At 40.9% G+C, this 27,813-nt stretch overlaps 1 protein-coding gene across 1 annotated transcript in view; it reads right to left on the minus strand.

Moving 5' to 3' along the window:
- ARHGAP24 (Rho GTPase activating protein 24) overlaps window positions 1-27,813 on the minus strand; it is a 1,254,786-nt gene that overhangs the window by 1,172,673 nt on the left and 54,300 nt on the right. The gene's annotated exons all lie outside the window — the stretch shown is intronic.

Raw genomic sequence — 27,813 nt, forward strand, 5'->3', positions numbered from 1 at the left:
TGTCCGATGTGTCTGCCATAATGTCGCAGTCATGTTAAAAATCGCAGATCACCGCCATTACTAATTTTAAAAAAATGAATAATAAAAATGCCATAAATCTATCCTCTATTTTGTAGACGCTATAACTTTTCTGCAAACCAATCAATATACGCTTATTGAGATTTTTATTTATCAATAATAAGCAAAAAGTGCAGACTTTCAGCTTTAATTCAAGGGGTTGAACATAAATATCAAGTACAAATTTTAGGAACTGCAAACATTTTTTTACACAGCCCTTCCATTTTCAGGGGCTCAAATGTAATTGGACAAATGAATATAATCATAAATAAAATGTTCATTTTTAATATTTTGTTGAGAATCCTTTACTGGCAATGCTTGTCTGTAGTCTGGAACCCATGGACATTATTACCAAAGACTGGGTTTCCTCCTTTCTGATGCTTTGTCAGGCTCTAACTGCAGCTGACTTCAGTTGTTCTTTGTTTGTGACTCTTTCTGCCTTTAGTTTTGCCTTCAGCAAGTGAAATGCTAAATTGAGTTGAGATCAGGTCATTGACTCGGCCATTGCAGAATAGTCCACTTCTTTTCCTTCAAAAGCTCATGGGTTGCTTTTGCAGTGTGTTTTGGATCATTGTCCATCTGTACTGTGAAGCACCGTCCAATTGACTTGGTGCATTTGGCTGAATCTGGGCTCACAGTATGTCTCTAAACACTGCAGAATTCACCCAGCTGCTTCTGTCTTCTGTCACATCATCAATAAACACCAATGACCCAGTTCCACTGGAAGCCATGCATGCCCATGCCATCACAATACAAGCTCCACCATGTGACCACAGATGACAGATGACGTTGTGTGCTTTGGATCATGAGCTGTTCCAAGCCTTCTCCACACTTTTTTCTTCTTTTTTCTTGCACCATTAGGTTTTCAACAGTAGGAGTCCTCAGCGTGCACTTAAATAGAATAATAAGAAGTTGCACCATTTGGTTTTCAACAGTAGGGGTCCTCAGTGTGCACTTAAATAAGATAATCAGTAATTGCACTGTTAGGTTCTCAACAATAGGGGTCCTCAGCACTCATCCTTCCAGCATTCATTACAACAAATAGGTAAAGGGGAACCATGAGTGCAACATTAAACAGCAAATTACCCCCTAAGTACTAATATGTTGGGCTGGTGACCCTGAGTGGAGATGTTCCACCACTGAGACCTCAATCAGAGTAGGACCCACAGTAAGTGCCAGTCAGTCATCTTTCTAAGTTCACAAATTACTCTTTTTTTTAACACCCCATCCCTTACAATCCCCATTTTTTTGTATATATAGCAGTCAGGCTGGGCTCCTGTGGAACCAGCTGTTTACTAACGCAGCATATATGAGTTAATTATGGAAACATATCCAAGCCCATCTGACCCTACAGACAAGTACCCTGATAGGACTGGAATGATAGCCTAAGCCCCTGTTCATACTAAATCTGACTTTGAAATTGTGCGACTTTACTTGAAATCGCACAATTTCAAAGCTGCAGGTCAGTGCAACTTCAGATGTGACCTGGTTGACATCTGTGCAACTTCAGATGTCTATTCAAGTCGCTGAAATAGTGCAGGAACCTATTTTTCAAGTCAGAGTCGCAGCGATTTGAAAAGTTCCTTTGCCAACAATAAGGTGTGATTTGTCATGCAATTTGGACCTGTCAAAATCGCATGACACGTCGCACCAGTGTGAACGGGGCTAAGAGTTGAGCACATCAAGCGGCATCAAAAAGTAAAAGTTTTGCTTTATTATGTGAAAATGAATCCTTTGAGGGTAAACTTTAGCATTTTCTGTTTGTGTTGCCAAATAAATATGGGTAGGAAGCCCTAAAATACACATTGACAGCATGTGGACTGGTTTATTACTAGCTATCTGCCTATAGGTTATCTCTACAAGAGCTATAACTAAGAACTTGAGGTTTCTGCCTACCCATCTTGTTTATCACAGTTAATTTTTTAGGGGCTAACATTGCCCACTTTGTGGGTGAACAGTGTTTCACGTGATTTAAAAATGACACTTCTACATGATTTTCAGACTTTTTGAGAAGCCTGGTGGTTGGATAATGTCACTGGCTTTGTTAGTGGGCAATGTGTACATGATTTAAGAAGATCATTTGATTTTTATAGCAGCTGTCTGACCACCATTACTGAAAGTCACCACTATCTTATATTCTCTTTTAGAAATAGTACCTAGACATTTACATAGCAAATTCATTTCAATATGTGTTAAGCTTCCCAACTGGAAAATGACATATTTCCATACATAAAAATTATATCTTTACAATGGAAAACTAAACTTGTAATTTGTGGCTTAAAAAGAAAAGAGTTCCACAGGAAGTTGTCAAGCTATCGTCAAGATATTGCTACTTGCCAAGGTAATTAACACCTTTAATCCTAATTACATTATGTGCTGTGAGTTCTGCTTTTAGTTTTCATTAACTGACACAATATGCTCAAAGGGCAACTATACATAAATAATATCATTTTTTTAATAAATGATTTAATCAAAGTAGATTCAAATAACAAAATATTATTTAAATAATTCATTTGAAAATATGTAAGGATATAACTATTTAACAGACAATCAGAAGAAAAGACATGTAAACTAAAAGTGCTAGAGTGGGTGATAATTTTCAACGCTTGTGACTTCTTAAATAAAGTTATAAACTGTTGTTTTGTTGCCTCCTGTTGCTTGCGATGGCAGCTCATGTTGGAGAACAGGCTAAACTGGCAAAAAGCAAAGTTGGATTAATGATCAATGTCTTAATATATCTGGGCAGCTGTGGGCATTTTTACAAATATAGTTTTATGTGTTAGTAGTATCTTTTTTGCAGAATGCACATTATGCCCTTTAATGTTTTATCTTGAGACACTTTAAGCACTTCAGGATTGCAGCCTATACCACTTAATAGGAATTTCTGCTTTTTGATTGTCCTATTTAAATATACATCATTTTAAGAGTGTCTTATAGGCTTATAGTTTGGTAACACATTTAAAGATTTTATTTTATAGGTTATAGGGACATTTTACACTTTATCGTGAAATGTGCAGTCTACTCTAGATACATTTTATATGCTTTTTACAGGCATGAAAATTCTTTCTTATTTGACTGCTCAAATCGCACCTCTTACGTTACTCCACACCTTCTCAGAACTCCCAGTTTGGAATCATCTAGCTATTATTCAATGTTCACCAGTCCCAATCTATAATTTGATTTGGATCACCCCTTCTCATGTCCCTTAATAGATGATCCAACTTTAGGCCAATCTCTCTCTTGTTGGGACTGTATTCAATATTCCAGCCAACTGATCTCTCCCCATCTTCTTTTACCTGGTATTCTTAATAACCCTGATGTTTTTTCCCACTTTTGAGGACCACGAGAGTTTAATTTGGTGGCATAATAAAAATGTTATATATGTACATGACCTCCTAACAATAGATGAGGTCTAAACACATTCTTACCTTTTAGAACACTGGCACCTCCCTTCATCAGAATCATCCCTATTGGTACAAAATCTCAACCTGCCCAACTCTTTTGACACCTTTCGAAAAAATTTGCACATTAACTCCCCACGCCCCTGGTTTTATTACTCTCTAATACACTTCTCAGATCTCTTCTAAATCCACTAATAAACTTGCCTACTTTTTTCATAAAGAACATGACCTGGGAGATTCTCTGGATGTTAGTGAATGGAATAAAACCTGGTCAGTCACGCTAATTGTTCCATTACTGCTCTAACTCAGGAAAATATACAAAAAATACTCTTTTGTTGGTACATGACTCCAGTAGAACACATTTTTCTCCTTTAATTCCCCCCCCCCCCCCGTGCTTTAGAGCAGTGGTCAGCAACCCTGTCCTCAGGGCCCACTAACAGGCCAGGTTTGCAAGATAACTGAAATACATCACAGGTGATATAATTTGCTGCTCAGTGATTGCAATATTCTAGTTTGCATCTCCCCAAGGTAATACATAAAACCTGGCCTGTTAGTGGGCCCTGAGGACAGGATTGATGACAACTGCTTTAGAGGATGTAATGCTAGAGGAACTTTGTTTCATATTTGGTGGTCGTGTCCAGTCATCCAGTAACAATGCACAAAGGTTTATGATATGATTTGCAAAATTCTTCATAGACCCTTAACCACTTCAATACAGGTTACTTATACCCCCTTCCTGCCCAGACCATTTTTCAGCTTTCAGTGCTCTCACACTTTGAATGCCAATTACTCAGTCATGCAACACTGTACCCAAACAAAATTCTTATCATTTTTTTCACACAAATAGAGCTTTCTTTTGGTGGTATGTAATCACCACTGGGTTTTTGTTTTGCGACATAAGTGAAAAAAGAGCAAAAATTTTGAAAAAAAAAACACTTTTTTAGTTTTTATGATAACATTTTGCAAATAAGTCATTTTTGTTCATAAATTTGGGCCAACATTTATACTGCTACATATCTTTGGTAAAAATAACCCAAATAAGTGTATATTATTTGGTCTGTGTGAAAGTTATAGAGTCTACAAGCTATGGTTCCAATCATTGAAAATCATTGAAAATTGATCATAATTGTCATAATAACAAGTTATTTCACACGCACAGCATATGCATACTTCTAATTACACCCCAAAATACATTCTGCTACTCCTCCCGAGTATACCACATGTGTGTGACTTTTTCACTGCCTGGCCACATAGGGAGATCCAACATGCAGGGAGCACCGTCAGGCGTTTTAGGAGCATAAATTACACATCTAATTTCCTAATGACCTATTACACTTTTGAAGTCCCTGGGGCCCCAGGACAATGGAATTACCCACAAAATGAGCCAATTTTGGAAAGCAAACACCCTAATGTATATTCTATGAGGCAATTATGAGTCTTTTGAAAGACTCATTTTTTTCCACAAGTCTTTGGAAAAGAAAGAAAGAAAATTAAAATGATTATTATTAGTGTTTTTTTTTACACAAAGTGGTCAATTTATAAGATATTTCTAACACATAGCATGTATATAGCAAAAATTACACCCCAAAAAACATTCTGCTACTCGTCCTGAGTATGGTGATACCATATGTGTGAGACACAGCCTATTCACAAAGAGAGGTCCAGCATGCAGGGAGCACCGTCAGGGAGCATAAATTACACATAAATTTTCCTAACGACCTATTACACTTTTGAAGGCCCTGGAGCACCAGAACAATTGAATCACCCACAAAATAATCCCATTTTGGAAAGCAAATACCCCAAAAAAATATTCTCTGAGGCATATTGAGTCTTTTAAACGGTTCATTTTTTTCCACAAGTCTTCGGAAAACATGAAAAGAAAATGAAAACTTATTTTTTATTTACTCAAAGTTGTCAATGTATATGATATTTCTAACACATAGCAAGTGCATAGCAAAAATTACCCCCAAAACACATTCTGCTACTCCTCCTGAGTAAAGCGATACCACATGTGTGAGACTTTTACACAGCCTGGCCACATAGAGAGGTCCAACATTCAAGTAGTACCTTCAGGTATTCTAGGAGCATAAATTACACATCTAATTTCATTCCTACCTATCACTTTTTTGAAGGTCCTGAAGCACCAGGACAGTGGAATTAACCACAAAATGACCCAGTTTTGGAAAGCAAATACACAAAGGTATATTCTATGAGGCATGGGCTGCAGATAGGTACTCAGGAACTCTGATGGGCTGCAGATGGGTACTTGGTTATTCTGATGGGCTGGTGACAGGTACTCGGGGATTCTGATGGGCTGATGATGGGTATTTGGGTAATCTGATGGGTTGCAGATAGGTACTTGGGTATTCTAATGGGCTGGAGACAGGTACTCGGGTACTCTAATGAGCTGCAGATAGGTGCTCGGGTACTCTGATGGGCTGGTGACAGGTACTCAGGTACTCTGATGGGCTGGTGACAGGTACTCGGGTACTCTGATGGGCTGGTGACAGGTACTCGGGTATTCTGATGGGCTGGTGACAGGTCAGGTACTCTGATTGGTTGGTCAGCAGACTGGTTTGTGAGTTGAGCTATGGAATTGTCTTTGTCTTACATGTATATGTAATACAGGGTGCCTTGACGAGGCCTTGCAGCTTTCACATGCGTTTGCAAATGTGTGCTAACTAAACCCCTGCTTTTAACAGACGGTTAGACAGGCTAATTTGGTTGGTCAGCAGACTGGTTGGTGAGTTGAGCTATGGAATTGTCTTTGTCTTACAGGTACTCTGAGAGGTTGTAACAGGTACTTGGGTACTCCTATGGGCTGGTGACAGGTACTCGGGTACTCTGATGGGCTGGCGACAGGTACTCGGGTACTCTGAGGGGTTGTGACAGGTACTTGGGTACTCTGATGGGCTGGTGACAGGTACTGGGTACTCTGATGGGCTGGTGACAGGTACTCAGGTACTCTGATGGGCTGGTCACAGCTACTCGGGTACTCTGAGCGGTTGTGACAGGTACTCAGGTACTCTGATGGTCTGGTGACAGGTACTCTGGTACTCTGATGGGCTGGTGACAGTTACTCCGGTACTCTGATGGGCTGGTGACAGGTACTCAGGTACTCTGATGGGCTGGTGACAGGTACTCAGGTATTCAGATGGGCTGGTGACAGGCACTCACATGGGCTGTTGACAGGTACTCTGATGGGCTTGTGACAGGTAATCAGGTACTGAGATGGGCTGGTGACAGCTACTCAGGTACTCAGATGGGCTGGTGAAAGTAAATTTTGATGGGCTGGTGACAGGTCCTCTTTATTACTGGGGGGACAATCAGTGTGATTGGGTGTGCACTGTAAACGGTAATGAGCTGTTACCGCAATCTCCTCCTCACACACAATCGGTGTGTGAGGAGGAGAACCCGGTAACAGCTTGTTACCATGGTTTGTTTACATTCTGTGACCGGCTGTGATTAAACACAGCCAGTCAGGTGGTAAAGAGCCATTTTATGGGCTCTTTATACTTTTCTGGGATAGGCTGTGTCCTGAGGGACACGCCTCATGCCGGATTGCCACGTGGTTCAAGAACGGGAGGACGTCATATGACGCCCACCCACGATGGAAGAGTGTTTCTGCCGGTGTCATTTTACTATGGCCTGGTATGGAAGTGGTTACATTTTAATCCATGGTAAGCCTTACATTGGCCAAACTTAAGCTTTAGGAAATAGGAAAGAATATTGATCTCATTAATTTTTCTGGCTACATGACAAACTATTGCTAAAGCTTGGAGACAGTCATACCTACATTATGTGGAGAAAAAACAAAGGATTATGGGAACCATGGTCCATGAAAAGTTAAGCTCTATTCCACTTGATAACCATTCTAACTTAAAAAGTGTGGTCTCCATGGTTAACTTTTATCAACGAACCTAATATTGATAATTCTTTGCTTTCTCTATAAAATTAACACTTTTCCATGTGCCCTGTAAGCCCAGTAAGTTTTACATCCCCCTTTCCTATTCCTTCTTTTTTTACTACTTTTGTAAACCCTTGTATGCAACCATATATATATATGTATATATACAGTACATATTTCATTCTAAAAAAAAAAATTTCTATAGAGGATGCTTTTTGATGAACACCACACCATAGATACAGCAGCAAGCAGGTTTTTCTTAATCTACAGCCGTGGCCACAAGTTTTGAGAATGACACAAATATTAATTTTCACAAAGTCTGCTGCTTCAGTGTTGTTAGATCTTTTTGTCAGATGTTACTATGGTAATCTGAAGTATAATTACCAGCATTTCATAAGTGTCAAAGGCTTTTATTGACAATTACATTATGTTTATGCAAAGAGTCAATAATTGCAGTGTTGACCCTTCTTTTTCAAGACCTCTGCAATTCACCCTAGCATGCTGTTAATCAACTTCTGGACTACACCCTGGCTGATGGCAGCCCATTCTTGCATAATCAATGCTTGTCAGAATTTGTGGGGTTTTTTTTTTGTTCACCCACCTCTTGAGAATTAACCACAAGTTCTCAATGGGATTAAGGTCTGGGGAGTTTCCTGGCCATGGACCCAAAATTTCAATGTTTTATTCCCCAAGCAACTTAGTTATTACTTTTGCCTTATGGCAAGGTGCTCCATCATGCTGGAAAAGGCATTGTTCGTCACCAAACTGTTCTTGGATGGTTGGGAGAAGTTGCTCTCGGAGAATGTTTTTGTACCGTTCTTTATTCATAGCTGTGTTCTTAGGCAAAATTGTGAGTTAGCTTACTCCCTTGGCTGAGAAGCAACCCCACAGATGAATGGTCTCAGGATGCTTTACTGTTGGCATGACACAGGACTGATGGTAGCTCTCACCTTTTCTTTGTTGGAGAAGGTTTTATCTGTATGCCCCAAGCAATCAGGAAGGGGATTCATTAGATAATATGAACTATAACTGTAAGGAGTGAACTGTAGGAGACAGTCCTGGTGCTTGCTGGACTTTCTTGGGCACCCTGAAGCCTTCTTTACAACAGTCGAACCTCTCTCCTTGAAGTTCTTGATGATCCGATAAATGGTTGATTTAAGTGCAATCTTAGTACCAGCAATATCCTTGCCTGTGAATCCATTTTTGTGCAAAGCAATGATGACTGCATGTGTTTCCTTGCAGGTAACCATGGTTAACAGAGGAAGAACAAAGATTTTAAACACCACCCTCCTTTTAAAGCTTCCAGTCTGTTATTCTAACTCCATCAGCATTACACAGTGATTTCTAGCCTTGTCCTCATCAACACTTACACCTGTGTTAAAGAGAGAATCACTGACATGATGTCAGCTGATCCTTTTGTGGCAGGGCTGAAATGCAGTGGATTTTTTGGGGGGGATTAAGTTAATTTTCATGGCAAAGAGGGATTTTGAAATTAATTGCAATTCATCTGATCACTCTTCATAACATTCTGGAGTATATACAAATTGCCATATTAAAAACCAAGGCAGCAAACTTTGGAAAATTAATATTTGTGTCATTCTCAAAACTTTTGCCTATGGCTGTACTTCACCAAAGCATAGACATGTTAAATGGACCAAATGTCCATTAGGAATTTTGTTGTTATCTTTTTTAATGCTACATTTACATATTTAGTGCATCTCCGTGTATTCATTCTAAAAGAGACATTTAAAAATGTTTTAATCTAAAAGGAAAATCACAAAAGTAGAGAGTTATCAGAGATATAATTGATACAACTGCATTGTGGGTTTGCATAAACATAGAGGTGTACAAACACAAAGCAATTGCGATCCCCTTACTGATAAGCTAAAGTGTACACTCATGTTTTAAATGTGTTGTAGTCCCAGTTTGCAATTAAATTAAAACATCCAAATAATATTGTCTTTCTGCTTATTATTCCATTAATGTGCAGTAGAAACTGTGAGAATGTTCATGTTGACATGATTCTATCAACAAGGTGTTATGTGTTTTCGTCAGGAATTGCCTGAATGATTATATTGGGTAATTTTTACCAGTCAAATTTCTTTTAGAACACAAATTGATTGAGATTAATACAGATTAAATATGGCATTAAATTAATATGTAATCACTAGGTATGTATTCAGAATAAATAGTTTGATTTGTGGATGGACATAGACAACAATCTTACATAAAAATAACAAAATTATATGCAAGACTTGCTAATGGATTTTGTTACGCAATATGAATAAAACAAAAGGATTCATTTCTACCCGTGGATAGAATAACCTTATATATATATATATATATATATATATATATATATATATATATATATTTACCTATCAGACAATAGTATGCGTTCTATACAGCCCAAGAGTTACTCTTCTGCAGGAATATCAAGGGTTAAACTACGTAAAATGATACTTTATATAGCTATGTATAGCTCTATAGCACAAAACTAGAAATTGATTAAACTTGGAAAAACAAAATACAATTAAAGAAAATCCATAAATGGCTATTATATCAGGGGAAGAACAATCTAAGTATCACAATAAACCAATAATATATACAGTATATTATAAAAAGCAATAAATTATGAAAATGAATGTATTATAATTACCCTTCCAAAATGGCTGCTAGCTTACAATAGTCGGTACCAGAGTTCTTTAAAATGTCTGCCTTTCCAAAATGGAGTCTCGTTAGGGAGGAGCTGCGTCTTGGCGTCCCTAAGGTCAGATGATGAATATCTGTCTGGATGGATGGGTGTGTATGGATGAAGAGTCCTCTTGATGGGTGATGGGGTGTTTGAAATGTGTAGAGTGTGTTTGAAGTGTCCTGAATTTGACCCTTTCTCTGGGGCTTATTCAGTCTTAGAGATACACGTTTTCAACATTGAAGTGATGAAAATATATCTATTTATTCACAATAGTTCAAATAAGTGTGATTTTTACGTGACTTGGTAAAATAGTACAAACCAAAGTGCACCCTTCAAGAATGATGTTTTTTTTTTTACTCCATTGTCATATTTACTCTATTGTCATATTCCAATAAATCAGATCAAGACAACACCATTGCTTTTGCATATTCTGAATACATCCTCAGCATCACCATTATAAAACATGTTGGTTAATGGAGATTATAAATATTTTTATTTTTTCTAATAATAAAATAAGTGACACAGTGATAAACTAGAATTACAGGTGGGTTTAAAGTGAATCTGTCATGTTCTTCAAAGCGTATAAAGTAATATTACATGTACAATATTTAAAAGTACCTTTGCTTGTCTTCACTCTTCACTTTAGTTATTTTGTTTCTGGGGAGGACCCTGGATCCTAGACCCAGCATGAATCCAAATAATTGCTGTGGGCAACACTGTTCTAGTTGGGGCAAAAAAAGACAAGTTGTCATAAAGCAGAGCGCTTCACCTACAGCTGCAATGTCCAAAGGAATGCTTGGTCTTAAAAATATCTTTGTCAAATAATGTACATATCTGAAAACTCTAGAGATATTGGATGGAGACTCTGGCTAAACAGTTGGGTTAAAAGGTCTTCGAGCTGCCAGGAATTATTTCCAGTCCAGGTGCAGATTGGCTGACTGAAGTTAAAGTGATTGTAAAGAATCGTTTTTTATTTCTTTAAAATAACAAGCATGTCATACTTACCTCCATTGTGCAGCTCGTTTTGCATAGAGTGGCCCCGAACAAGCTCTTCTGGGGTCCCCGGGTGGCTCTCGCAGCTCCTCCCTGGATCAGATAACCCCCTAGGAGAAGTGCTCTCCCGAGGGGGTTACCTTGCAGGCGCACTCCCGAGTCCAGCATTTGTGTCCACAGACACAAATGCCAGACTCGGCGCCGCCCCCCGGCGCCCGCGTCATTGGATTTGATTGACAGCAGTGAGAGCCAATTGCTGCACTACTATAAATCTATCCAATCAAGACCTGGGACCCCGTAGAGAGAGAGACAGCGCGTCCCCGCTGAAGAGATGAAGGGGCTCAGGTAAGTAAAATGGGGGGCTGGGGGGCCGGTGACTGCCAGGTGTTTTTTCACCTTAATGCATTAAGATGAAAAAACATGAGGGTTTACAACCCCTTTAAGGTGTCAGCATATATACTCGATTCACCCAGCAACCAGAGTTGCAAGCTGGCTCTAGAGAGAAGAGGAGAGCCTGGAAAAAGCTTAGGCTGTATTCTCTTCTGCTCCAGCAATCACATGTGCATAGAGAATGCAGTAGGACAGTGCATGCAGCTGGTGGCTGGGATTAAATGTAAGTGGAAGCAGAATGGAGAGGTGTGAAAGGGGTCCTAGAAAAAGAGTGGGCTCCTGTAATGTGACTGGACTTTATTGCCTAAGGCCCCGTTCACACCTGGCCATAGCAGAAAGAAGCATTTCTGTCTATGTTTCTACAAGTGCACAAAAAACTTGCAAAAGCGCGCTATGCGCTTGCAGTGCCATAATTTCTTAATGGAACTCCAAATGCGATGCCAAATGCACTTGGCTCAGTGTCAAATATTGGTACATAAGCTTCTCTTATTTTTCAAATGAATTGTGCCACTTCAAAAACACACTAAGTGCAAAAAAAGCGACTCTTTACCACGTGACCGGCTGTGTCCAATCACAGCCGGTCACATGCATTGTCCCCGTGCATGGTGCACGAGCGGCGATCGGGGACGAGGCTTGTCACATTGACGAAGCCCATCCTCGATCGCAGTAAAGAGCCAATTAAATTGAATTTAATTAAATTGTTTAATCACAGCCGGTCACAGAATATAAACAAACCATGGTAACAAGCTGTTACCAGGTTCTCCTCCTCACACACCGATTGTGTGTGAGGAGGAGATTGCGGTAACAGCTCATTACCATTTACAGTGCACACCCAGTCACACTGATTGTCCCCCAGTAATAAAGAAGACCTGTCACCAGCCCATCAAAATACCTGTCACCAGCCCATCAGAGTTCCCAAGTACCTGTCGCGAGCCCACCAGAGTACTCGAGTACTTATCTGCAGCCCATGCCTCATAGAGTTTACGTCGGAGTGTTTACTTTCCAAAATGGAGTCATTTTGTGGGTAATTCCATTGTCCTGGTGCTCCAGGACCTTCAAAAGTGTGATAGGAAGGAATGAAATTATATGTGTAATTTATGCTCCTAGAATGCCTGAAGGTACAACTTCAATGGTGGACCTCTCATATGGCCAGGCTGCATAAAAGTCTCACACATGTGGTATCGCCATACTCATGATGACTAGCAGAATGCATTTTGGGGTGTACTTTTTGCTATGTACATGCTGTGTGTTAGAAATATCTTATAAATTGACCACCTTCTGTAGAAAAAAAAAATACACTTTCATTTTCTTTCCCCTTTTTCCCTAGACTTGTGGAAAAAAATGAAATGTACAAAAGACTCATTATGCCTCATAGAATATACTTTGGGGTGTTTGCTTTCCAAAATGGGGTCATTTTGTGGGTAATTCCATTGTCCTGGTGCTCCAGGGCCTTCAAAAGTGTGATAGGTCATTAGGAAATTTTATGTGCAATTTATGCTCCTAGAACGCCTGATGGCGCTCCCTGCATGTTGGACCTCTCTATGTGGCCAGGCTGTGAAAAAGTCACACACATGTGGTATCACCATACTCAGGAGGAGTGGCTGAATGTATTTTGGGGTGTAATTGAAAGTATGCATATGCTGTGTGAGAAATAACTTGTTATTATGAACATTTTGTGTAAAAAAAAAAATAATAATAATAATTTCTCAATTTTCCCAAGAATTGTGGGAAAAAATTACAACTTCAAAAAACTCACTATGCCTCTTACTAAATACATTGGATTATCTACTTTCCAAAAAGTAGATAGTCCAATTCCAAAAAATTCTATTTGGGGGTATTTGTACTTTCCTGACATTTCAGGGTCTCAAGAGATGAGATCGGCTGTCAGTGCATCAGGTGTGATCAATTTTCAATAATTTGCACCATAGCTTGTAGACTCTATAACTTTCACAAAGACCAAATAATATACACTTATTTGGGTTTAGTTTTACCAAAGATATGTAGCAGTATAAATTTAGGCCCAATTTTTTTAACAAAAATTACTTATTTGCTACATTTTATTATAGAAACTAAAAAAAAGTGTTGTTTTTTTTCCAAATGTTCTCACTTTTTTTTAACTTATGTTGCAAAAAATAAAAAACCCAGTGATGATTAAATACCACCAAAAGAAAGCTCTATTTGTGTGGAAAAAACAATAAAAATGTTGTTTGGGTTACAGTGCTGCATGACTGAGTAATTGGCATTCAAAGTGCGAGAGCGCTGAATGATGAAAATTGGTCTGGGCAGGAAGGGTGTATAAGTGCTCTGTATTGAAGTGGTTAAACATTAAGTGTACTTTATGACAATGTGCAGTCATCCTTTTTTGCCCCTCTTTTGGCATCTAACCATACTCTCCTCCCCTCCACAAATGTGTACTTACCCCCATCTAGCAGTTGGTGCTTGCTTACATCCTAGTTGCACCTGTGCATTACAGCCCCATAGAACTCTATATAGGGCTGTCTCCCACCATCTCACTTTGTCTACAGCCTCAGGACACAACCTCATAGAAGTCAACCTGGGGCAGGGTCAAGAAGGGGTTAAATGTAGAGGACAGGTACTTCCCCTACAACAGCTATAGAGAGAGAGAGAGAGAGAGAGAGAGAGAGAGAGAGACGCTGCTGATGTCACTCTGGAGAGAGGAGAACCGTGTGTGCAACCTGGATCTCCCCAAATGACACACTTGGATGAAAGTTTAATGGTTGATGACACTGCCTATTGGGGTTTTGAATCTGTGTTGAAGATCAGCACATTTCTGTTTTTGTCCTGAAATGACAAGAAGCTGCACCTGTTTTGTTCAAATGGAAGCTGAATGCAAAGCCTGTTGTGTTGTTTGAAGACAAATATATTGAATTTTAAGTTTATAGAACTGTGTGGTGGATGTCTGTTTTTCACTCTTATCTTGACAGTCTGTAATGCACAGACACAGCTGGAACAGTAAGCCTTGGGGCACTAGAAATAAGTAATCACCAAAGGTTGCCAGACTGTATGCATCTGTGGAGGGAGAGGGTGGGTTTAGTTTAGTCAGGAAAATGGGGCAAAAGGGATAAGTGTACTTTGTCTAAAAGTTAAAATATCCTTTAAATTTAACATTTTTCAATAACTGAGCACTGTGTAATGCTATATTTCACATCCTTGAGCTTTTTACAACATTTAATTTATTTAAAATTATTTGTCTAGTATTTGTTGTTTGTTGTATTTATTTAGAGTAGAAAAGGAGAATGGTTCATACTGTTGATGGCATCTAATTGACAAACTTTATTGCAAAAGCGTATATTCCATTAGAGCTAACGTGGTAATGTACTCTGGGTAATGCATGTTATGAAATACAGCTGTATGCTGTATCTGCATTTCTCCATAAAAAACATATATATATTTTATATATATATATCAATCTACTGATGTATAATTGATATTTGTTTTATAATTTCATATAAAATGCAGTGGCATCACTAGGGGGGCCAGAGGGGGCCATGGCCCCCCAACATTATACTGTGCCCCCCATGTGCTCCCCCAACTAAAAAAAATGGACACTGGGAATGCAGAGGACAGGTATGGACTGAACCGCTGTGTTGCTGGCTCCGGCTCCGCCTCCTGAGTCTACTCCCGGCCACTGGTTACTATAACCGCCTCGCGTCTAGCAACCAGTGACGTCAGAGCCGGCATTGAATTCTCTCTCCCCTCTTTCCTCTCTCGCACTGAATGATACACAGCCGATCCGCTCCTTCTCCCCCTCCCCTCTCTTGTGTGTGTACCGCGGGACACTTGACTTCACTGGAGCACACACAGGAATGGGGAGGGGGAGAAGGAGCAGATCATCTGTGTATCATTCAGTGCGAGAGAGAAAGGAGGAGAGAGAAAGACATCAATGCTGGCTCTCGGGCTCTTAGCTGTTGCATGCAGGGACAACCCCCCCCCCCCCCCAGAGCATCAGTCAATTTCACAGCAGCCTGGCTAGTGTAGCCTATCAGCTGCAGGAGCCGAACTGCAGACGCTGGATACCGGCTGAAAATACATTTGTCCCCGATCTGCCTGCATTGTAAAGCAGGTCGGTTCTTGAGAGGTCCCGTATGATGTCGGGAGGGAGGGAGGAAGGCACTTATCGTGAGCTTCAGCTATCTATTGGCTGGGAAGGCAGCAGGGGGCGGTGCTTCTGCCTCCTCAGCCAATGGGTAGACACAGTGCATTGTCCTTCCCTGCAAATTCATCCCGCGGGCTTCCAGAAGCTGCAGAAGTTCCTGCAATGATCAAGGTGAGAGAGGAGAAAAGTTACTTTCACTTTCTCCAGATACATCGGCATCATTCACCCCCAGCTTTACTTTCCTTCCCTCTGTGTACTACATGGCTCCACATTCTCCTGATAAGACTATGCAGTGATCAGACACTTACACACCAATCCTGATCCCCCTCCCCTTTCCAGTTGACTATCTGCTGTTACTTTCTGCTCTCCACTCCCATAAATCTGCACTGAAAACATCCTGCAGCCTCCAGTCTCAGATTTGGGCATTCCAAACTAGGAGTCCACACACTGACTGTGTGCATGACACCCTTTCATTCCCAGCTTACTTCCAACTGTTCTGCAGCCTCATAAATTCTTTACAGTCCTTAAATATATTTTATTCTTTCAGCCAGCAGGCTAGTATAGTACTAGAGTGAGACTCTTTGACAAGAGTAGTAAAAGTATACAGTGCAAACACTGTCTGCAGCCATGAAAGATACAGCCACAGCACCTGTGATCATCATTATCATGCTGATGATCACACTGTACAACCTATATACAGTACAGTCACATGAAGTACAGTGTAATCATCAGCATGATAATGATGATCACAGGTGCTGTGGCTGTATCTTTCATGACTGCAGACAGTGTTTGCACTGTATACTTTTACTCCGGCTTTTTTTTCAGCTGAAATGTGGCACTCCTGAAATCTGGACTCTGTACGTAGCACACCCAGGACTCTGTATGTAGCACACCCTGTACCCTGCACGTAGCACACCCTGGACCCTGTACTCTGCACGTAGCACACCCTAAACTCAGTACTCTTCACATAGCACACCCTGGACCCTGTACTCTGCACGTAGCACACCATGGGCCCTGTACTCTGCACGTAGCACACCCTGAATTCTGTACTCTGCATGTAGCACACCCTGAACTCAGTACTCTGCATGTAGCACACCCTGCACCCTGTACTCTGCACCCAGCACACCCTGAAATCAGTACTCTGCACGAAGAACACCCTGGGTATGGGTATGGGTATGGAATTGCGTTTTATAGTTGGCCCCCTTACTTTTGTCCCTGTCCCCCCATGTGCCCCCCTAAATATGAAAGCTGGAGACCCCACTGATAAAATGTAAAACTGTAGCTATTATATGTTCCCCCAGATATGATTTTAAACATTGCATTCAGTCTGCATTTTTAAACTTTGGAAATATATTTTATAGTTTTATCAAAGTGGCTTGCTTGCTTATAATTACGGTACCATGTTCCCACATTTATAATTTTCTATCATTTTCTAAGAGTTTGACTTCATTCAGCAATAGAAACTCAAAGTTAAGTGTTTGCTGGCTTGTTAATGCACTTATTCTGCTTCCTCTGGAAATTTAGACCAAAATCATTATTATTGCTTTCAGCTTAAAGGATGCCTGTCATTTAACAGTAGACCAGTAAACCAAATGCTATGGAGGAGGAAGTTATGGATGATATATACTTTAAAGAAACATTTCTATAACCCCCCTCCCTTCCCAACTAAGCTTATCGAACCCACCCTCCCCCTCCTCAGTTGCATACTTACCAGGTCCTGCTGCAATGTTTCCTGGCTCTGGCTGGCCACTTTTTCCTGTTGCGTGTTTTCCATAAAGAAAAAAAAGGTAAGTCCCTACACAAGTCTATAGAGTTCTATTGTGAATGCATGTGCACTGGGAGGGAAAGAGGAAAAGGCAGATCTTAGCACTTTATGCCACAACTAGGTACATATGCAACAGAGGAGAAGAAAGATTGGTTGGATAAGATCAGTTTGGGGGGCGTTGTAGGGAAACTTTGTTCAAAGGTTTTCTTATCCTTTATGGTTACTGTAGCATGTGTAACATACAGTATATGAACATTTTTGAATTTTTAGCTTAAATTTAGCAAAATGAGCTACACCATTGATAGTTAGGGTCATCTTTAAATACAGTCATATACTAGAGTTACTGAGAGATATAAATCAGCAGGTGACCATTCAAAAAGTATATATATATTTTTTTAATACACGTTTTTATTAAAGATTAGTACAGAAGACATAGGGGGTTATTTACAAAAGGAAAATCCACTTTGCACTGCTAGTGCACTTGAAAGTGCACTGAAAGTGCACTTGGAAGTAAAGTCGCTGTAGATCCGAGGGGGACATGCAAGGAGAATAAAAAACAGCATTTTAACTTGCACATGATTGGATGATAAAATCAGCAGAGCTTCCACTCATTTCAGATCCACCCCTCAGATTTAGAGCGACTGCACTTGAAAGTGCACTTTCAGTGCACTTTCAAGTGCACTTGCAGTGCAAAGTGGATTTGCCTTTCGTAAATAACCCCCATAGTGTGTCAGTAACATTAAATGTGGAAACTGACGACTCTACATTTAGACCAAAGTCCATGTGAACAATATGGAAACATGACAGTTCTAGAAATCGTTATATCAAATATATATATAGTAGTCAAATACATAGAAGTCACTAAGTGAATCATCCTGAGCTGCAGAGGATTCCAGGTAGGAAAGATCTGGAAGCCTAAAAAAGTACCTGAGAGTCTCTTCAAATATTTTGACACTTATGCAGTAATATTAAATGCTAGAAAATTTGTAAGTCATAAAAAATAAAAGCAAAAAGAACAGAAACAAATGGATTTTCAACCACTAACGTGTGGAACAGAGAGGGTTACGGGAGACCAACTTGGGGCAAACTATAACTAATGCCATTAAATTAAGGGGTCAGTATTAATTTGTCCTTGAGGACGCCAAGTGCTTAAGGAACCCAAGATTTTCATTTCCGATCATAAGTGTGCATAGTGTCTGTAATGGTATGAGAAATTTTTTCCATAAGTTGGATGGCAGACATTCTTCTAAGGACCTATTCCCAGGGGACCCCAGGGGTGCTCCAAAACAGGGCTATACTCCAGTGGACCGCACTAAATAGTGTGTGGGAAAGTTTTTGGTCATGGGGAGAGGCCCCAGGGATATCTGCGAAAAATAAGCCCATCTGGTGGGTTATAGTGACCTGTACCCCTGTGATCTCTGCCACCTTGGCTGTAACTTTCTGCCATAGGCCCCTCAAAGCAATACAACTCCAAAAAATGTGTAGATGAGTCCCCTGCTCAGGGCATCCTCTAAAGCAATTCTCAGAAACAGTGGGGAAGAATTTATGTAATTTTGCAGGGGTGTAGTACCACCTTGTGTGAAGCTTCATCACTGTTTCTTTAACTGCTACGGACCTTGTACATTTATGTAGGTTAGATATCCTATCTAACCATTCCTCAGGGGACACCACCTGTCCAGTCTCAGCTTCCCATTGGATCATGGCAGAGGATTTGTCTGAGAGGCCTAAGCCACCCAGATAATTGTATAACAGTGAGATTTTCCCTTTGTCTCTGGATGTAGGGCCACAAAGACCCTCAAATGTGTTAACAGGTGTGGAGTCCGGCCTAGGAAAGTGTGAGTTGTAAAAATGTTTGATCTGCAGATATATGTACAATTCTGATCGGGGCAAGGAGTGAGAGGATTGTAATGATAAAAAGGAATGGAGCACCCCATCCTTCTGGAGGGTGCCAAGAGTGATAAGGTCCCTAGAGAGCCATAGGGCAAAGGAGTTAGGGTTGGGAAACGCTGCGACAAATTATGGGTTACCAACAAATGAGGCCCATCTGGGGTAGAAAGAGAGTAGGGAAAATTTTTTTTTTGTAAAGAGACCACAAGTGTAAGAATTGACCCACCGCTGAATTAAGGGGGGAGATATCCCTTTGGTGAATTGCAGGGGCGCATAATAATCCTGGTAAAGAGTAAGGGGCTATGGAGGAACGTTCAAAACTGAGCCAGGGGATCCCGAGAGGGGAGACATGCCATTGAGCCAACTGTATGAGTCTGGCAGTGAGGTAATAGTGCCATAGATTGGGAAGGCCCAATCCTCCACGGGCCTGGGGTCTGTAAATCATCTGCTTACCTAGTCTGGGGTTTTTATTGTGCCATACAAATTTGTTTATATCTCTTTGGATTGATTCAATCGTTTGTCGAGACACATAATTTGGAAGGAAAATAAAAGTTTGGAAAGGATCGACATTTTTATCACCTGGATCCTGCCTAAAAAGGCGATGTGGTATGAATTCCAAGCGTTTAAAAGTTGTCTGACTCTGGTAAACGCTGGTGGATAGTTAGCTAAGTATAACCTGTGGAGAGAAGATGCCAATTTGATCCCCAAGTACGATAAGCACTGTCCATCCATGGCAAAACCAAAGTTGGATTGAATTGTAGAGATAATATGTTGGGGGAAGTTTATAGGAAGGGCTGAGCATTTGGAAATGTTAACCCCTAAACCCGAAAGGTCTTGGAAGGTATGGAGGGTGGAAATTAGGTTGGGGATTGAGACAATTGGTTCAGACAGAAATAGGAGGACATCATCTGCATATAGACTTAACTTGAATTCCTGGTCCCCTTTTAAATAACCTTTAATGTTAGGGTCCAAGCTAATGGACTGGGCTAAGGGTTCGATGGCAAGGGCAAATAAAAGTGGTGACAGGGGGCAGCCTTGCCTTGTCCCCCCTGCCTAACATGAAATATTCAAAGTTGCAGCCCGGTAGTCTAATCCAGGTGCGGGGCTGATGATATAATGCCTGAAACCCATGAACAAAGGCTCCCAAGAAGCCAAATTTTTCAGGGTTAGTTCAAGGTATGGCAAGAGCACACTATCGAAGAACTTGTGAATGTTCAGGCTCAGAAATAGTACTTTGCAGGAGTGTAGGTTGGCGTCTTGTATGATATTAGATGCCAGTCTGATATTGTCAATAATTTGTCTAGTCGGGATGAATCCTGTTTGGTTAGGTGAGACTAAGGAAGTAATGATAGTCGAAAGTCTGTCTGCCAAAATACACTCGAAAATCTTCAGATCTGTATTGATGATGGAAATTGGCCTGTAATTTTGAGGTAGGGAGTGGTCCTTGTTGGGTTTAGGGATCAGAGACATGTTCGCATGAAGCATATCATCTGGGAAAACATTACCTTTTAGAATGTGATTGAAGTTTTAGATATGGGGTTAGATATTCAGTGAATTTCTTGTAGTAAGGGGCCGAATACCCATCTGGGCCTGGGGTTTTAGAGGGTTTCAAGGATTTGATGATCTTGCCAATTTCCAGGTCCGAGCAAGGGGCATTAAGTGCTTGAAGCTGGTCTTGGGTTAGTTTGGGGAGAGGGATATTATCAAGCCATGATTTAAGGGCAGGGTCAGGAGTGGTGGAGGGGGGGGAGAGCAGATTTTCATAAAATTTTGAGAAGATCTGCAGGACCTCAGTTGGGTGGGAGACCAAGCTCCCCTTAGGACTCCTTAGCTTATATGTATGGGGGGGTTGGATGGATTGATTGAGCTTCCTTGCAAACATAGCCGATGCCGTGTTACTGTGTAACAGAAACTTAGCCTTCGACCACCTAAGGGCCTTTTCCGTCTGTTCAGAGAGGATTTTGTCAAGTTCAAATCTAGTATCGTTAATTTGTTGCAAAAAGTATATTTTATAAGGTAAAGGTGGCTATTAACCACTTCCCACCCGGCCTATAGCAGAATGACGGCCAGGCGGTGGTTCAGTTATCCTGACTGGGCGTCATATGATGTCCTGCAGGATAACAGCTGCCACGCCTGTTCGGGCACGCATTGCAGCGATCGGTGGTGCGGTGTGTCAGTCTGACAAACCGCTACACCGATGGAAGCTCTTTACTACGTGATCAGCCATGTCCAATCACGGCTGATCACGATGTAAACAGGAAGAGCCATTGATCGGCTTTTCCCCACTTGCGTCTGACAGATGCGAGTAGAGGAGAGCCGATCGGCAGCTCTCCTGACAGGGGGGTCTGTGCTGATTGTTTATCAGCGCAGCCCCCACTCGGCTGCCCACACTGGACCACCAGGGAAGCTGCCCGGACCACCAGGGAAGCACCTAACATGTGGATGGCCAGGTATGTCCCCCATGGCCATCCACATGTGCCAACATATGCCCAGTATATGCCCAGTATATGCCAATCAGTGCCCACAAATGGGCACTGACTGGCACCATTATGGAACAAAGAAAATCAGTGATGCCCAGCAATGTCACACATCAGTGCCACCCATCAGTGTCCATCAGTGCCACCTATCAGTGCCCATCTGTGCCAATTAGTGCCCACCTATCAGTGACCATCAGTGCCCATCTGTGTCACCTATCAGTGCCACCCATAAGTACCCATCAGTGCCATCCATAAGTACCCATCAGTGCCACCTATGAGTGCCCATCAGTGCCGCATACCAGTGCCACCTATCAGTGCCCATCAGTGCCACCTATCAGTGCCCATCATCTGTGCCCATCAGTGCCACCTCATCAGTGCCACCTCATTGGTGCCCATCAGTGCCGCCTTATCAGTGCCCGTCAGTGCAGTCATATCAGTGCCCATCATTGAAGGAAAAAACATACTTATTTACAAAAAATTTTAACAAAATTTTAATTCAAAATTTTCGGTCTTTTTTTATTTGTTGCGCAAAAAATAAAAATCACAGAGGTGATCAAATACCACAAAAGGAAATCTCTATTTGTGGGAACAAAAGGATAAAAAATTAGTTTGGGTACCTTGTAGAATGAGAGCGCAATTGTCATTCAAATTGCGACAGCGCTGAAAGCTGAAAAGTGGCTTGGGCAGGAAGGTGTATAAGTGCCTGGTATTAAAGTGGTTAATATATGGTGCTTTGCAATCAATATGCTTTCCCAAAGTATACCTTCATTCATAAAGGTTTAGAAAAAAAACACTCTAAGTTTTGCAAAAGATGATCCAAGTTGCCAGCTCTTAGATTTGTTGAGCTCCCTTGCCATGTTCCACCACTGTCTACAATCTCATCGCTTTCTGAAGGTCATTATTTGCTTGGGGATGCTGGCTTCCCTTTGAATGGGCCTAGCCAAAAGCAGGGAGGGAAAAATGCCATATGTGCTCCATACCTAGAAGCTTCAGAGTTTTGTTGGGGCTACAGTGGCACATTGGGGTAGCTAGGGAACCAGGGTAGCCAGGGAATAAAGGCAAGTATTTAGGATTCCTACTGCATAAATTTAGATTTATTTTATAATATATAGTAACTAAGTACATATATATATATATATATATATATATATATATATATATATATATATATATATATATATATATATATATATTGCCAGGCAAAAGTTTTAGAACAAACCCCATTTTCTCATTTTTTTTTTTTAAATCAAATGGTTCAAGTCCAGTGAATAACCTGAAATGGTACAATGGTAAGTGGAAACCTGTCAGAGGTAAAAAAAAAAGTTTAGGTTAACAAACTGAAAAAAAGTATGATTTAGAGTTATACAAAAAGGCCTTTTTCAGGGAGGAAGTATGTGTTTCTCAATTGTTCTCTCAATTGTTCTGCAGCAATATACGTGACATAGGCCTTGAAAGTTTATGCTAACAATTCTTTTTGTACATATCCTCCCCATTGAGGACAACATTGGATCATACTGGTCTACTCATGTTTTGTTTTTTATAGATTTCCGTGCACCTGCCCCTCAAGAGTGGTATTATCCATGAAACGGGTTGGGCTAATTTGGATGCACTTATTCTCATGCAGACGCCCCTACTCAATACATTATCTTGAGTTCTCCATCTACCATGTACTTTTAAGTATTTTTACTACATCCAGGATTCGTTCCATACTACACAGTGGTTGGCTGGTTGCTACTAATGTTTGTTTCTATATATAGTCTGTAATATGTGATTGACAATTTTACTCATTGCTACATGTATCATGTCATTTTGCCATGTTCCTTGTTTCACCAATAAAAACATGTTTTTGATATCTACTCATCTTCTAGCCATGTGTATTCACACCCCCCCCCCTTTCTTTTCGCAGATTTGGGGATGGAGACATGTGACTCATATGTCTCATTTAAAGTCCCAAACTCCCCCTTTTTAGTTCATAACAATTCCTACAGATGTCCCAACTTTTGTTGATTACTTACAAGCTCTTTGTTTAAAGGCAATATTGAAACAGACAGTGTTACTACACCCTCTTAAGCAATAATTGCACAGTATTGTACTGCAGGAAGTAGTAAATTGCTCTCAAAATGGCGGGAAAAGGGCAATTCACAAAGGAAGACAGACAGACCATTATAAGCCTTAAAGTGTAGGTCTTTCCTTAAGAGGCAGGGTTGGCAATTCATGGATCGTGATCTACCTGACAATCGCTGAAAGCCGACAGGTAGCTCACAAACAGGGCTGTGCTGATCCTTACCCCCAGCCTCCTCGGATCTTCTTTTAATATCAAAATGGAGTGAGGGGCAAAACAGTGCTGGATGGAGGGCGGGAGCACGGGAGCAGCTTTAGTTAATTTTGCAAGTTAACCAGCAGGCGATTGGTTGCTAGGCAGTCCTAGCAACCAATCATCAGCTTGTTAACATGAAAATGTAACATCGCTCCCATCCTCCATCAAGCACGGGGCACTGCTGGGGGAAGGTGGAGGGGCAGAGGGCACTACGGTGGGAGAATGCAAAGGACAGTGCTATGGGGGGGGCAGAGGACACTATTGTGGGAGGGGGTGCAGAGGACATTATTGTGGGGGGTTAAGAGAACACTACTGTGGGGGGTGCAGAGGACACAGCTATGGGAGGGGCAGAGGACACTGTTGTGGGGGAGGCAGAGGACACTACTGTGGGGGGGCAGAGGACACTACCATGTGTGGGGGCAGAGGGGCAGAGAACACTATAGTGGGGGGACAGAGAACAATACTGGGATGGATAATGTGAAAGGGGGCAGAGGATACCACTGGGGAAGGGGCGGAGGATACTACTGGTGGGGGACACTGTATTTTTATTGGGGGCTTTGTTTTTTTAAAGGGTTGACAGTGACACCTCCCCTAGGATCATTGATATTCTCCATGTTGTCCAACCTCTGAAAGGTTGTCTACCTCTGCTTCCCTGCTTTAGAGAAATTACAGAGAAAGCCATGGTTTCAGTGAACACAGTTTCCTACACCATTAAAAGGCACTTGGAATGTGGAAGAAACTCTGACAGACTCAAAGCCACAACAGAATCAGAAGACAAGTTTCTGAGAGTCAAATGCTTGCATGACATCCAGCTCACAAGACAACAGCTTCAAGCACAGCTTTACACTGATCAAAATAAGCAAGTTTCAGTTTCAACTGTGAAGAGAAGACTTCAAACTGCAGGTTTGAAAAGTCAAGTGGCTGTAAGAAAGCCATGGCAAAATAAGAAAAAAACACAACATTTTTCAGCGCAATGCAATACCCTATATAATACAACTAGTTGGTCAGGGGGTCATCCTAAAGCAAGATAATGACCCATCCATACCTCCAGGTTGTGTCAAAACTATCTTAGAATGAAAGAACACAACGGTAGGCTTCAAATCATAGAATGGCCAGCACAGCCTCCAGACTTAAACCCCATTGAGTTGGATTGGGATGAACTGGACAGAAGGATGAAAGCAAAGCAACCTACAAGTGTATCACATTTGTAGGAATTTCTGCAGCAGTGTTGGGCACAATATTTGATTTCTGTTGTAGAAAGAATGCCACTTGTGAGTTCAGCTTTTATATCTGCAAAAGGTGGCTACTTTGACGAATCAAATATTTATTGTTAATGAAAATTATTCCATGGTTTCTTTCACATTTATAATTGTTTATTTGTTCTATGCTTTTTGAAACAGAGAGAGAGGGAAAGATAGAGAGAGGCTATTATGCTATGTGTAATGTATCCAAAAATATAGCAACAGCACTGCTACTGCAGCTATTTTAGTCTGCAAAGTACTGTTCTGTTTTGCACAATCTAGACGCAAAAAACCCTGGGTGAAAATGTCACTTCACTTCTCAGATGAATGCCACTAATTGTATAGAAGATTATATAGTACATACCAAGCTTGCCAGGGTTTCTGATCTGTCAACTCTTCCAGAGGAAACAGGAAATAATATCAGACTTCAACCCCGTGAGATAGATACAAGTTTGGACTGTGTAACATTTAACTTCAAAAGAACTCTGATGAATCATAAAGGAGTCAAGTCTTTTCCCACTACACTTTTTTATCTGTGTATATAAAAGGAAAATAATCTAAAAAGGTCAAAATCAACACTACACTATGCTGTAATCATTTAACCACTTAAGGACCAGGCCTCTTTTTTATATGTGGTGTTTACAAGTTAAAAAAAAATTACTTAGAACCCCCAAACATTATACATTTTTTTTCTAACACCCTAGAGAATAAAATGGTGGTTGTTGCAATACTTTCTGTCACACGGTATTTGCGCAGCGGTCTTACAAGCGCACTTTTTTTTTTGAAAAAATACTTTTTTTTATTAAAAAATAAGACGACAGTAAAGTTGGCCCAATTTTTTTTATATTGTGAAAGATAATGTTACGCCGAGTAAATTGATACCCAACATGTCACGCTTCAAAATTGCGCCAGCTCTTGGAATGGCGGCAAACTTTTACCCTTAAAAATCTCCATAGGCGACGTTTAAAAAATTCTACAGGTTGCATGTTTTGAGTTACAGAGGAGGCTAGAATTATTGCTCTCGCTCTACCAATCGTGGCGATACTTCACATGTGCGGTTTGAACACAGTTTTCATATGCGGGCACTACTCACGTATGCGTTCGCTTCTGCACGTGAGCTCGGCAGGACGGGGCGCGTTAAAAAAATTTTTTTTCTTATTTATTTTACCTTTTATTTTTAATTTTTACATTGTTTTTTAAAAAAATTGTGTCACTTTTATTCCTATTACAAGGAATGTAAACATCCCTTGTAATAGAAAAAAAGCATGACAGGACCTCTAAAATATGAGATCTGGGGTCAAAAAGACCTTAGATCTCATATTTACACTAAAATGCAATAAAAAAATAAAATAAAAATTTGTCATTTAAAAAAATGATTTAAAAAAAAATGTCCCTTTAAGAGCTATGGGCGGAAGTGATGTTTTGACGTCGCTTCCGCCCTGCAATGTCATGGAGATGGGTGGGGGCCATATTCCCCTCACTCGTCTCCATGCACAGCCACAGAGAGGACCGGATCGCCTCTGCCGCTGCCGACGGCTCTGGTAAGCGGCAGAGGGCACCAGAGCACGGCGGGATCCGAGAAGCTTACAATTCTGGCGTTTGGAAAGAGTTACCAAACACTGGAGAGGGGGGAATTATATAAGGCAGTTGAGTTAGCGGGAATCCCTGTGGATTCATGAAACCTGGATTGCGGTCCCTAGGGGGTTAAACGTTGAGTTTGATCTCAACTGCTTTATATCAGACAAATAAGATCAAATAGGTCTGTGCTTATTCTTTTCTTCTTCTTTTTCCCCTCTCTTATGTGTACACTGTATTTTGATATAGTTATTGTATAGAGGTGGCCACGGGTACATATTATGAACTTTTTAATCTGCTTCACTGCCTAATGATCCGTTTAGTTCCTTGGGGTCAGTGGGGATTGATTTTTTATGTTTTTATGATATTTTTCCTACTAGCTGGTGTCCCCGCTGGGTAACGTTGCCGTTTTTAGGTGCAGTGTCCACTTCCGGCTTTCGTTACATACCTTGCAGACACCAGCACTCTATTTGAGGCTTCTGGGTGACTTACTAGCTCCACCCTCGCTGACGAAGTCCTATTGGACGTAACGCACCGTACAGGGGAGGAGGTTATACTATGCACGTCACCTGCTGCCATCTCTGGCATCTCATGCCTTTTTATCCATTGAAATTTTTTTATTGATATTTTTATTGCGTGCGCTTGTTAGCGCTATATTTTATGTTCTTTACCTATTTGAATAAACCTACGGAGTACACTTAGAACGTTTTTTTCTTTTTACATTCGAGACCGTTGTGTCTCCACATTATTATTGCCGCTTTGGAAACCAATACCGCTGCATCTCACTGCTGGATCTGTGTCTCATGGTGTTGGATTGGGGACCCTCATAGCTGCATTGAAGTGTGCCCTCATCTCTCAATGGATATATGTGTTTCTGACCTCCTATAATAAGAGGTCCACCTGATCCGATAAGCACATCTGTTTGTCTGTGGTGGAGGATTTTGTCACCAATTTACCACCGGAGAATTTATTTCCTTTTCCATCATGAGGG

This window comes from Aquarana catesbeiana, linkage group LG01 (genome assembly GCF_042186555.1).
Source record: "Aquarana catesbeiana isolate 2022-GZ linkage group LG01, ASM4218655v1, whole genome shotgun sequence".
Lineage (NCBI taxonomy): Eukaryota > Metazoa > Chordata > Amphibia > Anura > Ranidae > Aquarana > Aquarana catesbeiana.